General features: G+C 34.4%; 1 long non-coding RNA gene across 1 annotated transcript; it reads right to left on the bottom strand.

The window, feature by feature from the left end:
* Positions 1 to 10972: 10972 nt before the first annotated feature.
* Positions 10973 to 13303, bottom strand: LOC143058879 (uncharacterized). Its single transcript, XR_012973273.1, has 3 exons — positions 13187 to 13303; positions 12142 to 12224; positions 10973 to 11135 (listed from the first exon to the last, which is right to left on the bottom strand). It is a non-coding gene; the product is annotated as an uncharacterized LOC143058879 (long non-coding RNA).
* Positions 13304 to 14101: the final 798 nt, after the last annotated feature.

Raw genomic sequence — 14101 nt, forward strand, 5'->3', positions numbered from 1 at the left:
TATGATAAGATGGTGTCAGCACACTGGGAAAGCAGTCAGTGTCATTAAAAAAACTATCAAAAAGGCAGACAAGTCTCTTTTAGTTAACTCACCAGTAGTTCTTGATGTAGGTAGCACCAAGTCCAGTATGGATAATCGTTTCTCTCGCATTTAAGAATATAAAGAGAAAATAATTTCAACAGTAACCAGTTTGGTTCAGGAACAATCAGCCAAACATGGAACCAGTCCGAGTTCTAGGTCACCTAACCAAAACAACAGGTACTCTGATTATTCACCTAGCCGTAATAATGACAGAAGTCGTAGGCGAGAGAATAATTTAGATGACAGGAGATGAACCAAACGTGGTTATTATAATAACTATTGCTTTAATTGTCACAAGCAAGGTCATTATATCAAAGACTGTCCAGAACTATATGTGTATCTCTTTCAGTTACCTCAACAGTAGTTTTTGGTTTAGGTAGCACCAAGTCCAGTATGGATAATCGTCTCTCTCGCATTGTAGAATATATACAGAAAATGATTTCAGCAGTAACCAGTTTGGTTCAGGAATAATCAGTCAAACATGAAACTAGTTCGAGTTCTAGGTCATCTAACCAAAAAAACAGGTATTCTGATTATTCGACTAGACGTAATAATGACAGAAGTCGTGGGCGAGGGAATAATTTAGGCGACAAGAGATATACCAAACGTGGTTATTATAATAACAAATGCTTTAATTGTCACAAGCAAGGTCGTTATATCAAAGACTGTCCAGACCTATATATACAAGATACAAGACAGTCAGTACACAAAGAGCCAACATCTCAACAAGTAACTTTTAACGAGAATAACAAAGGTGATTTTAATGATTCTGAAGGAGTAGTATCTGGAATCGGCACAGTGAGATCACTAGGAGCAGCCAAACTCTTTAGAAATGAGGTAGAGATTGCAGAAAAGAAAGTACTGGCTCTAGTTGATTCTGGTTCTGAAGTAGCTATTCTAAAGGACACAATTGTTGACACATTTTTTAGCCTAAGCCTTATGTTATCAGGGAGAACACCATGTATGGTGCTGGCAACAACATGACAATGCCATGTAGGCTTACAAGTCCAATCAAGTTCAAGATTGGAGATATACAGTTCAATCAACAACTCTATGTAGCTCAAGTTTCATGTGATATGATACTGGGATGTGACTTTATCACAAATAATAAAGTTGTCATGACTATTGGAGAATTAACTGTACAGAACAGGAACATGCCACTAATGCTAGGAGGTGAAAATATGTCTCATGAACCTAATGTCAACGTTGTTCATGAACAGAACACTTCAGATTCATCATCAGATGAGAAAACCAGTACAGAAGGGTCAACACAGAGGTTTAAAGCCAGCAGACAAAGTGCTGAATTTCATTTTGAAACAATCATTTCTCAAATAGAGTCTAACCTAGGCATGATGGCCTCGACGTCTATCCAGGAATCTGAGGAAAGAGGAACACAGGAAGAGCCTGATCAATATAGAGACAATAAAGATCAGTGCTGTACTAACAAGGAAGAATCCAGAGAACACCTTGGGTGTTATACTTGTCCCAAAGTGGAAAAAGGGAGAGAACAAGTGTTCAAAGTCAAACAGACCGTAAATGTCCTGTAAAGAACTGACCAATAGTGGTAGATAGACGAGCCGTAAAACGACATTGTTTTGAAAAACATCTTTCTGAAATGTTTCAGACCTATCATTCCAAAAGACTGATGGAGGACAGTAGATTTCACCAACATAGAGCGTATGTGGTTACGCTCATAGAAAAATGGTTAACCGGGCAAGAAACAGTGACTGCCAAAGATTTGGCGAACTTCCTCAATAAGAAGTCTTTTGTGCCCCGTTCTACACATGTCACAGGGATACAGATTCAAATCCATCGCACAGTGTGTAAGGAGACGGGTGGACAGACTATTTAGATTTAGTTTGAGACCAGTAAACAGCCCTGCCTGTTTACTCAACGGGAGAAACCTTACTTCAGTTCTTCACTTTTTAACGCCTAAACAACAAGATATGGTAGCCGAAGGATTTAACAACAATCCTAGAAATCCTCTAGTCTTGTAGAAAATAAGAGCAAACAGAAAAAATAACAGTCCAGTATTGAGAACAATGACACAGATACACACCATACTTCGGAGAATGAAACTGCAATTCTCCAGGGACACCAAGTTTAACAACAAGCTGATTACCAGGTAGATCCTTCTTCTTCGCAGCTCAAGTCCAGTCAGGGCCCTCAAAATTCAACAATTGTGGTTATATAGTATAGGGTTTTGCAGTGTATGGCAAGGGTAAGTTCTATGACAGAACTGTACAAGGTAGTAACAGAATGTTTCACTGAAAGTGGTAATGTTTCACTGATCTGTGAAGGAACAGTCTTAGATGACAGTGTTTTTTTTTGGACCTGTAAGGTCACCATCCTAACATTGAGGTGAGGTGCCTTCGATAATAAAATTGTTATAGTTTTCCCAGTTTGGGATTTACCGCCATTGGTAATGTTTTGAGTGTGAATTATTGTTGTAATTTAAATGATTTTAATTTTTGCTTCACACACATATGCTTAATAGTTGCAACAGATATTAGAGTGGTGTCATGACCCTGATATTATTTTAATTGTAGTTTATACTAAATATAACAGTAGTAAAATGTATCTTTATATATAGGGGCACTATAAAGGTGGGATTTTTTACAAGAGTCAAATTAGTATTCGTCATGTTCATCCAGCCCATTTTTGGGATTATACACCTATACAGTATTTAGTCGGTTTTATTATGTATAAGGATATACATGTTAGTTAGTTACATTTAGAAATTCAGGGCGGTATTAATGAACTTGTCATTTGGACATTGAGATTATTTTATATTTTGAAGTATGTTTTCGTCAGTTCAGGTCAGAACAGTTGATACATGTACATGCATGTGAACATTACACAGAGTCAGGGATTTAAGCCGTGTTGAACACGTGGTTTATCGTCTTGTAGTGAGACCCGTGTCCAGGACTAAATAATTTGGAGAAGCATATGGCTCGATGTGGAGTTCGGCTGTTATTTGTCCTGAAGAACCTGTTAGGTTGGCACCCTGTAGCAACTCTGGTGTGTAAAATATTAGGAGTTTGGCACAGATAGATCGCTGTGGTGTAGTGTAATTGCCCCGTAGTTCTAGGGGGTTTCCCAAACCTGTCACAAGGGTACTGGTACATCACCGAGGGATCCGAAGGGACACATAACGCAAGGGTAACAGTTGAGTACTTCCAGGCTCTTCTTCGAGTACATCCCTCTCTTACCGCGGAACGAGCAAGGCATGGCTCCTGATATCTAGGACCCGACGAGGTTAACTGGGACTGACACCTTGTAGGAAGGTAAGGGCACTCTAACACTAAGAATATCTTGCATTAGCCCATTGGGTAACCATAGAGCTCAGCGAGACAGGCCAAATAACATTTTAGAATGTTGCATCATGTGGAGTAGGATCTGGCTTATCAAAGCACTTGCTATCAACCTGTTTTCACAATGGCATCTAGTAAACCCATCTGTCTTTAATTAGGGGTACAGTACATTACCGAAATTCAAATTAATGAAGACTATACCAGGTGAGGGAATCGTATGAACCAAATATGAGCAGGCTGGGATTAACGACAAGGTTGGCGTAACCTGATTTGAATGATTAACCTGTAATGCAAAGTCACATTCAGAACATGCAGAAACAATAGAACAATCAGGAATATTGTGTCATCGGTTTATAAAAATATGTTATTACTGTATTGGTCACTCAAGAACTAAGATCGCTAAAGCAATTTGATGGAGACATGCAATGCAAACTCATAGTGTGGTAAATGTTTTGGTAATGCTGATTGTGACATGTTAGACGAACCAGAGAGTATATTACTGGAAATACATGGTGTAACATTGGGGTCAATGACGGATGTCAAATGTATTAAACAATATCAATTTTGTTTTTTTGATAATGAAATTCGCAACAAATTATTGTTTTTTATTGTGTTTTGTGTACTGATGTTTGTCTTTTTATTTTTTTCCGTAATTCGCCATGGTATCGTCCGTTAATATTCGACTCATGAGTCTTAATGTCTCCTTGGTATCGTTGCTTCTCTACTGAATATATCATGTGAATTTTAATAAAAGCTTTGATTAAGCAGTGGGTGATGCATGATATAGAACAAGCCACACAGACTCTATATAAGAAACATATATTTCGCACGGCATTATAATGTTCACGTGAAATATCATGTCTGTATATTTCTTTGAATATGCATGTTTGTAAATTACTGATATGCTGTTCATTTCTAATAAATCGGTTTGAATGTCCTTTGGTATGTTTTGCTGTTTTATGATAATAATTCATTTTACTGAAAATGTTACTTTTAAATTGTCGTTTTCTTTGATATTTTACTTATCGACTGTAAAAAATTGGTGGTAGCTAATCGCAAGTAGTACATCGAGTCCATTTAATTATATTGCCTTAGAAAAGGTCAGAATAATGATGTCCATAGTCGTCAATATTGTTCCAAAAGGGATCACAAAAAGAATGGACACATAATAGTCCTATTACCCATAATGTGTTTTTTATGCAAATAGATGCATGAAGATACTGTATGTTTTCCCATTTCCCATTGGTATGTTTTGCTGTTTTATGATAATAATTCATTTTACTGAAAATGTTATTTTTAAATTGTCGTTTTCTTTGATATTTTACTTATCGACTGTAAAAAATTGGTGGTAGCTAATCGCAAGTAGTACATCGAGTCCATTTAATTATATTGCCTTAGAAAAGGTCAGAATAATGATGTCCATAGTCGTCAATATTGTTCCAAAAGGGATCACAAAAAGAATGGACACATAATAGTCCTATTACCCATAATGTGTTTTTTATGCAAACAGATGCATGAAGATACTGTATGTTTTCCCATTAAAAATATTAATTCAATCCAATATACTTGAAAAATTGCAGTGAAACTTTAAACTGAGTGACTGTATAAAGTTATATTGATAATGAAAACGAAGTTATTTAACTTCTTATAACAACTAATCAATCAATCAAAGAATAGGATAAAAAAAAACACCAAATTACATCAGATACCTTTTTACAACTAGATTTGCATTGAAAGAAAAACGTCTGTCAAATTTAATTATGTAATAATTATAAATTATGCGTCATGTGGCTAGCTAACTGTTTAAAGATGTACGATGACCTATAGCCATTTGGTCTTTTGTGGATATTTGTCTCATGGGCAACTATAATTTCTTATTATTATCATATATAGTATAATATGTATTTGAATTAGATCAACACAAAAACTCAATACATAAGACACTAATTGTTTATTGAATGAAGTTGACTGTATTCATTTTTTGCAGATGAAACCTATGGAGAGGGCGTCACAATTATCACTTCGGAAATTATAACTGCGACCACCATTGATTAACAAACAGTCTTGTGGACCCGCAAACGACCCGTTTGGTTCACTTGGATCAAAGTCAAAATATGCCATCTTTGTCATCTTCCCTTGCTTTATCCATCTCCAATCTCCACCAGAAATATATCTATTAATTTTACGTCCACCAATGAAAAAACTGGAACCTTTTATAAAGAAATATTAAATTGTAAAATTGCAGGTCACTGAAATAACACATTACATATATCCCGATTGACTAAGGCGATATGGCACAATTTGTTTGATTTATTTTTTAATTTTCAGTGATCATCAACTTCATATCTAATTTGGCTTGCCAACTGTTTGAATTAGAGCCCCATTAATGACTTTAATCTTTTCATTGTTAGGCAGATAGCTGAAGTGCAGAAACAATTATCTGAGTTCCGAAATGAACATAGTTGGCACCTGTAGGATTTTGAGGTGTATACTTCGCACTGTGTTCGATTAGGTTTGACTCTCAGTAAAATACAAAGTATGGTTCAATATTCATTCAAATATACACATAATCATAGTTACAATATAGATAGAAACGCGACGTCACATCGTAAGTGGCAACGGCACATAAGAGAACGCATAACGTTCCCACAATCCTTAACATCCTGGGGGCCACCGAAAAGGAAATTACTAAGAAAAATGATAAAATTCACAATCACAAAGAATAAAAAAGTTTGTACTGTGTTTGTCTCTGTAATATACGAAACTTGAAAATTACTTAAACTAAATCACAATTGTCTTTTAATTTGACCCTCCATCACTGAATTCAGTTGTTGGTGAACACGTAAAAGTCTTTTTGTATTTACTTGGCGGGAACGAAGTGAATAGTGCATTTTACAATTTTCACTATTTGGTCCTTGTAATTCCAACGGATATGATTCAACAATTGGTCGGTTTGTTATAACAATATCTGTTTTGATGATAGCTGTGCGTATAAATCCATCTTTACCACGAATCAACTCCTTCACGACGGCTAACATCCACATAAGTATGTTTGAATCGTTGTGAACTTGAACGATTTCCTTTTCCTCGAATGTTTGAACGTTGTTACCAGTTGCACGGTGGAATTCTCTTAAAGATGTTAAATATTCATTCCTCCAACGTGTATGGAAATGTTCAATCAGTTGTTGTTGTCTATGAAGTTTTTTCTTACAAGACAAATGGTTAGTGAAAGATTTCAATATCATCCATTTGATGTGGTAGCGAATCCAATCTCATCCCGTTTAGTAAGTGTGATAGCGTTAGTGGCTGTGGGTCGGTTATGTCTGTTGATATATACGTAATCGGACGATTATTCAGCATACTTTCAATTTCAGTCACTATTGTTCGAAGCATGTCTATAGTAACAAATGATCGACCTAATACTTTTTTTAAATGCCTTTTTCGTGAGTCCTATAGTCTTTCCCACCATCCACCAAACCATGGGGGTCTATTTGGGATAAATTTCCATTTGGTTCCGCGATCCACCACTTTTTGTTGAATTAATTCGGCTACAGTTTTAAATGTATTTGCGTTATCTGTCATCATAATTCTTTGAAGTGAACGACGTGCAACAAATCTCCTAAAAGCTAACATAAATGACTACTCTTTCATATCCGGTACAATTTCTAGATGCACTGCTCGTGTTGCTGCACGTGTAAACAGTTAAATATAAGTTTTCCAGTCAATGTTATATTGTCCTTTTGTACACAAAGCGCTTGTCGCAAAAAAAGGATATTCATCGTTGAGTCTATCTTTCGGAAACGGCGGTAGCTTAGGTGGCGATAAGGTTTTCCTGTTACTTTATTGCTCTGTGAGCATTTTCTAAGGTGGTATTTCACACATTGACGAATCCTCGGATTCCAAAACTTGTGCTGAATATGCGCAATTGTGTTATTTAGTCCAGAGTGTAGATTTTTGTGATGCATGTCTCAATCAGGAACGAGATAAAATGGTGTTTCGTAGGTAACAAAATTGCATACCCTGTTTTATAATCTAATGTTGCGTTGTTAAGTCTTCCTCCGCAGCACAATAATCCCTTGTCGTCCAAATAAAGTCTAAGTTTTCTATCTATATCAACTGAATGTTTCGATGATGGGTTCAAACTATCAATCTCGAGTTCAAAGGTCGTCCGCTGAACATTACGAATAAGTATATTTTCGGCTTCTCCGATTTCTTGAATGCTCAGTATTCCAATCGTTTTCTCGCTTTTACATGTCTTCAAATTACGAATAAATCTTAATACGTCTAATATTATTCTCACCAATTTACTAAACGAGCTATATTTTTTCAATTTGATTACAACTTATCTTTGGTACATGTATCTCGGCGTCCATAGATTCCTCTGTAATATATAGATAGTATGGTCCCTGCGTGGTTTTTCTACTCTTGCTCTGAAGCGGTGATACTAGGGTGGGTACTCTTAGTATTTTTATAGGTATAATCTCTCCATTATTGGCTTTCAACTGTATCGTGGTTTTGCCTCAATTTCTAATACCGCTAGTTTTATTCCCGAAAGAAGCAGTATTCAGATTTTCGGATCCCTCTTTCTGTACATTTAATTTAGTAGCTAAGTCTGCAGTAATAAAAGACCGTTGTACACTCTCATCGAAAAGTATTTTGCCTCTGCTGTATTATTCACCGATATTACCTGAGCTACTGCTGTTTGCAGCCAAACGGTTGAAGTTTCTTGACTTACCGATATGTACAACATTGACGTTTCTGTGTTGTCCTTATCTTCTGATTGGTATTTTCCCTGCAAATTGATGTATGATGTTTACGATGGCAAAGTCTACAGTCGTATTTAGAGTGACAATCTAATACGTTGTGGGTACCAAAACAATTAAAACACAATTTCTTCTCTTTAATAATGGCTATTTTTTTTTATGTTCGGCGACATCCGTGTAGTCATTGGAAAAGTGGACCCCTCACAAAATGTTCATGCTTTTCTTTTTCTTTCCAACTGCTTCCAATAATGTACATATTTCCTCCGGCTCTAAAGGCGTATCAACGATGACGTCCTCAAGTTTGTTTAAAACTTTCGTCATCGATGCTTTGTTCCCCGCTCTCAACGATTTCAATCTGCTTATGTCCATTCTCTCTCTTCTTTAGTCATGGGACCAACGTAGGGTTCTGAGGTGTATACTTCGCGTTGTGTTCGATTTGGTTTGAATCTCAAAATACAAGTGTATGGTTCAATATACATTCAAACATAAACATAATCATAGTTACAATATACACAGAAACAGGAGGTCACATCGTAATTGGCGACGGCACATAAGGAAACGCATAACGTTCCCGGATCCTCGACAGTACCATTTACGTCTTCCGGCCCTCTGAAGGAAAGTTATACCATTTCCAATCATACTCTGTTTCATATTTAAATATTGGAGGCAATTAGCATGATTAACTTGGACTCATTATTTGTTTTGTTTGTTACACGTCATGCACACGAGAAAAGTGGAGTAATCTGAACTATTGAAGATTAAACCCACTTTTTAGTTGGTAAACCTACATGTAGGGTTGTAATCAACAAATAGATTTGCATGCATAAAGGGAAGTAAGTAGAAGACGACGTGAAACTGAAGTGCTATAACAATCTAGGAAAAAGAAGTTGATTAACAACATGACAAAACCGAGAACTTCCAAATGTATAAATTTCAAACAGGGCATTTATTTTTGTTTTAATTTATACTGTTCCAACAAAAAAGTTTTATTTTACTCTTCCATGTTAAATGTATGTTTTATTCTAGAACGTTTCGTATTCATGTCTCTCTCTGCCTTTGAACCAAATGTTATTTTTAGCAACAAACAATATCTTATCATTTATTGGTATAGATATTATAGAATATATTTTTTTTTGTACACGTTTATTAGTTGCAATAGAAATATTGTAAAATATCCAAATTTTAAATGAAGATGTGACTAAAAATTTCGAAAATAAAAAAAACACCAACAAATGGTCATTTATCTGGTATTTTTTTATTTGAGGTTTCATAATCAAAGTGGTATTATATTTTTTGCATACAAATGATAATATGTCATTACTATAGTTATGATATTGATTCCTATAGTGATCAAAAATCCAATATGTTTAAAATATGATATTGAAGAATGGATTATGTTGTCATTTTTATAAATTTCCTATTTACAAAACCTTGAATCTTTTAAATCTAAGTATTTTCTTATCCTAGGCATATATTACCTTAGCTGTATTTGGCACAACTCTTTGGAATTTTGGATCCTCAATGCCCTTCAACTTTGTACTTGTTTAGCTTTATGACCTTTTTGATATGAGCGTCACTAATGAGTCTTATGAAGACGAAACGCGCGTCTGGCGTTCTAAAATATAATCATAGTACCTTTGATAACTCTTAATAAAGGTTTTAAAGAAACAAATTAAGTAGACCATTCCGAAACGGCATATTCGAGAAGTTGTGTTAAACAGATGTGGATACTGAGAAATTCAAAAGAGTTATTGGTGAATTTATAATCTCAATAATTAAAACATTGTACCAACATTTAAACCTTTGATTTTTCAACTCTTTATACCAATACTCTACAAACTAAACGAAAAGCTCGACTGAAAGAACTCGTCAGCTTATGTTTCTTCAACAAAAAGTGCGCTAAACGTTTTAAATATCTAGTTTGGGGCAGAAATTCAGCAAAAATCATACAGAGTCAAGGAAAAAAAAATCCGAAGACGATACCACTGCAATGCTGGACTTTTAAATTGACAACTTATTTGGTGAATTTGTAGGTTTGGTCTTCCAACAGATTATTGGAATCCCAATGGGTACCAACTGCGCTCCTCTACTTGCAGATTCGTTTTTGTATTCCTATGAAGCAGAATTTATCCAAGGGCTTGTACAGAAAGGAGAAAAAAATTAGCCCAGTCTTTTAATTTTACCTGTTCGGTATATTGATGATGTTCTGTCTCTTGATAATAATAATAATAATAATAATAGATTCAGTAATCACTTACATGTAATATACCCAAGAGAACTTGCAATTAAAGATACTACCGACACAGATAAATCTGCTTCATATTTAGACCTTTTTTTTTTCTAGAAATGACTACTGATGGTAGGTTGAATACCAAATACCTATAGTCAACTTTCCATTTCTGTGTAGCAACATCCCAGCGGCACCAGTATATGGAGTATATGTGTGTCAATTGATACGTTACTCTAGAACTAGTTCAAAGTACGTTGATTTTGTTGAACGAGAAATACTGCTTTCTCAAAAGTGGCTAAGACAGGGCTATAAATCAATCAAATTTAGGTCATCACTCAAGAAACTTTACGGTCGCCATCATGAACTGATTAGCCATTATGACAAAAGTGTGTCAGAAATCATATCTGATATTCTTCCATCATTTTCAGACTGACCAAAGAAATAACACTAAGGGTGCTGTATACGGTGCAGGAAATGCTTACCCTTACGGGGCACCTGATTTCACTCCCGGTTTTTAGTTGAGTTGGTGTTGTTTATTATTTATTATTTATAGCTGTTGATGTAAATGTCCGTTGGTTATTTGAGTCTTTGTTTACTCCTTGGTTTTGATTGTTATTGTCGTTGAACATATTATAACGAAATTAAACTTAAATACCAGTATATTTTCTTCAATTCGTATTTCATCAACAGCAATTCTTCTAACGTCTCAAAATTGGCTAAGTATGCACCATGTCTTATGCATATTGCCTAGAATATCAAATTTAATTTTACCAATTATTTTCAAATAGCAGATGCATTATAACATGTATAAATACTCTAAATTACTACAAAGTAACTGTACATTTATTGTTATGTTATTCATATAAACTCCGTTCTCTTCATTTAAGATATGTTGAGGATTGTATTTTTTTTGTCTTGCTCATTTTTCTTCAACTTGTGGGTTTTGAAAGTTTTTTTGTATCCTCACCCTCTGTTCAAATATTTGTTAGACAAGCAATGCTTCTTGCGGAATATATATAATTTTCATAAATATGTTAGTTTGTTAAGGTACTCAGATATGATCTATGTTTCATCTAATAGAGACATTATATCATTCATTGAAAATGTATTTTGAAATGGATAAGTAGAATTTTTTAAATATATACTAGACCACACCCGTAAATTTGCGGGTCCGTGACTGAATTAAAGTATATAACTATGCGTAAGCCTTATTTTAGTATTTGAATTGTCATCTGATAAAATCATGCCGATTATAAGACGCACAGTTTTCTCTGGTTTCAAAATCTTTCTGTTTGAACCCGTCGACCTGGAACTGTTTATATTGATTATTTTGAAAACAAAAGGTCATGGAATGGAGTTTTTTTTAATCAACAGCATTTAGTTATGAATAAAGTTGAATTCTTTGAATCGCTGGTTTATATCATGCCCGTTAACATATTGAAAACTGTACCTATACGCCTTTTTTTTAGTCCAGATTTTAAGTATTCGTATTGTCATCTTAGAAAGTCTTATTGAATCAAATACTACAATAAGGGAATAGCTTGACAATGATTGAATTTAGTAGTGTCAACCCTGTGATAAATACCATTATCCTATATCGGCTATATAGAAAATTGAATTCTTTTTTTTGTCGTTTTTACCCCATGACGGCTGACAAATTGGACCTTGTTATTTTAGTATTGCAGATAGTAAAAACCAGTTCATTTAATTGATATTTTAATATTAATCTGCTACACGCTTAGATTTAACATACAAATGCAGTATCTGCTGTCACTTTTTCTTGATTTATAAGGTAACAATTCTTTCCAACTTTACGGTAAGGATAACTGCATGCTTCTGTTGGTAAAAAAATAACTATATTAGAAGTTGTTTCAATACAATATGTCAAATGACCTGCATACAATGAAGATAATAACTGGAAAGAAAACAAATTAAAACAGTTTTTATATAGATTAGAACGTTGGTTTCCCCGTTTGAATGGTTTTACACTAGTAACCATTTGGGGTCTTTTAAAGCTTATGTGTGAGCTTAGGGTCCGTGTTGAAGACCGTACCTTGACCTATAATGGTTTATCTTTATAAATCTCGACTTGGATGGAGAGTTGTCTCATTGGCACTAATTGCACATCTTCCTATATCTATATTATATTATATAATATTTATATTACATGTATTATGCTGAAATAAAACCACATTAAGAGAGGGACGAAAGATACCAGAGGGACAGTCAAACTCATAAATCGAAAATAAACTGACAATGCCATGGCTAAAAATGAAAAAAGGCAAACAGACAAACAATAGTGCACATGACACAACAAAAAAAACAAAAAAACTAAAGAAATAAACAACACGAACCCCACTAAGAAAGCAAATATGACAATATTAGTATAAACAATTACACTTCTACACAAGAATTGAAAAGAAAACAGAAACTGAGAATGTGTCAAGGAGACACACCTAAAAGCAAATCTAGAACACACCAGAGGGCGCCGACTCCCAATGCAGCGAAAAAATGCAGCACCTGAAGGCGGGTTTTTAGCTATCCCACAAACATAAAGTATAGTACTTCAGCAAAATGGATCCGCACTTATTTCTGAAATAAATTGATTGACTAAAATAAACAAAAGCTACAGGTTCCTGACTTGAGACATGCGCAACAATATACCAGGGGTAAAGATGTTTGTGTCGAAATACATGACGAAAAGAATACCCAAAGTAAACAAAACAATAAGAAATCTAAAATATATAGATTCGCAAAAGGAAACGGCTTTGCTTAACGAGAAGATACATAACACATACCTGCATGACTGTAGACCACAGGTATTCCACAAACCATCAAATAACATAAAGAAAAAGCAAACATCCTGAACAAAGGGAATGTCGAGATATGGAATGATTTTTGCATGTAGATAGACGTTAATATGAGTGTAAATTGTCTGATATCAAATTTGTTTTTAATTATTGTAAACAGATGTTTTTCATCGATCTCTTTGTATGTGATTCTCAGAATCATTGTGTATATGCGCCAGAATTTATAATGTTATATCAACTTTTACCTTTTTTTAACAGTTCACTTTAGTCTCTCGAAAGATTTGTACAATAAATGTAATGTAATTATATGCAAAAAATGTTGATGCAACTTAGTGATATGGTTACATCTACTATCCCTACTGCTTTTTCTAACATTAAGAAAGCTGAAGAAGGACAGCAAAATATTACGTAATGTATCTAGATAACTTCAGATTTCTAACGAAAAAGAGAACGCAAAATATACATCAAGATATTTAACAAGCTGTATTGCTCCTGACCTTTATAATGTAATTCATATTAAATGACTCCTCATCAATGTACAACACAATTTACAGAAAAATTACATTTTTTTTATCAAACCTTTGTTCGGCTAAAGTGATACCAGAATACAAAGATATATTACAAATCCCAATTTTGAAGAAAATTTAAGAAATTTTAATTATTACCGATGTCTAGCTAACAAGGTTGATTAATTTCCTCATTTTAGACGCTACAATTTAACAAAGTGCTGTTTTCATCAATAAATATCTTCATTTGTATGGATAGAATAGTTCATTTGCATTTGCACCAGATATTCTTTCTTTGATAAACATATAACGTGACTTTTGAATTCAGCAATATCTCTCTCTCTCTCTCTATATATATATATATATATATATACATAAGAATATGTGGCATGGTTGT

This window comes from Mytilus galloprovincialis, chromosome 14, assembly GCF_965363235.1.
Source record: "Mytilus galloprovincialis chromosome 14, xbMytGall1.hap1.1, whole genome shotgun sequence".
Classification (NCBI taxonomy): domain Eukaryota; kingdom Metazoa; phylum Mollusca; class Bivalvia; order Mytilida; family Mytilidae; genus Mytilus; species Mytilus galloprovincialis.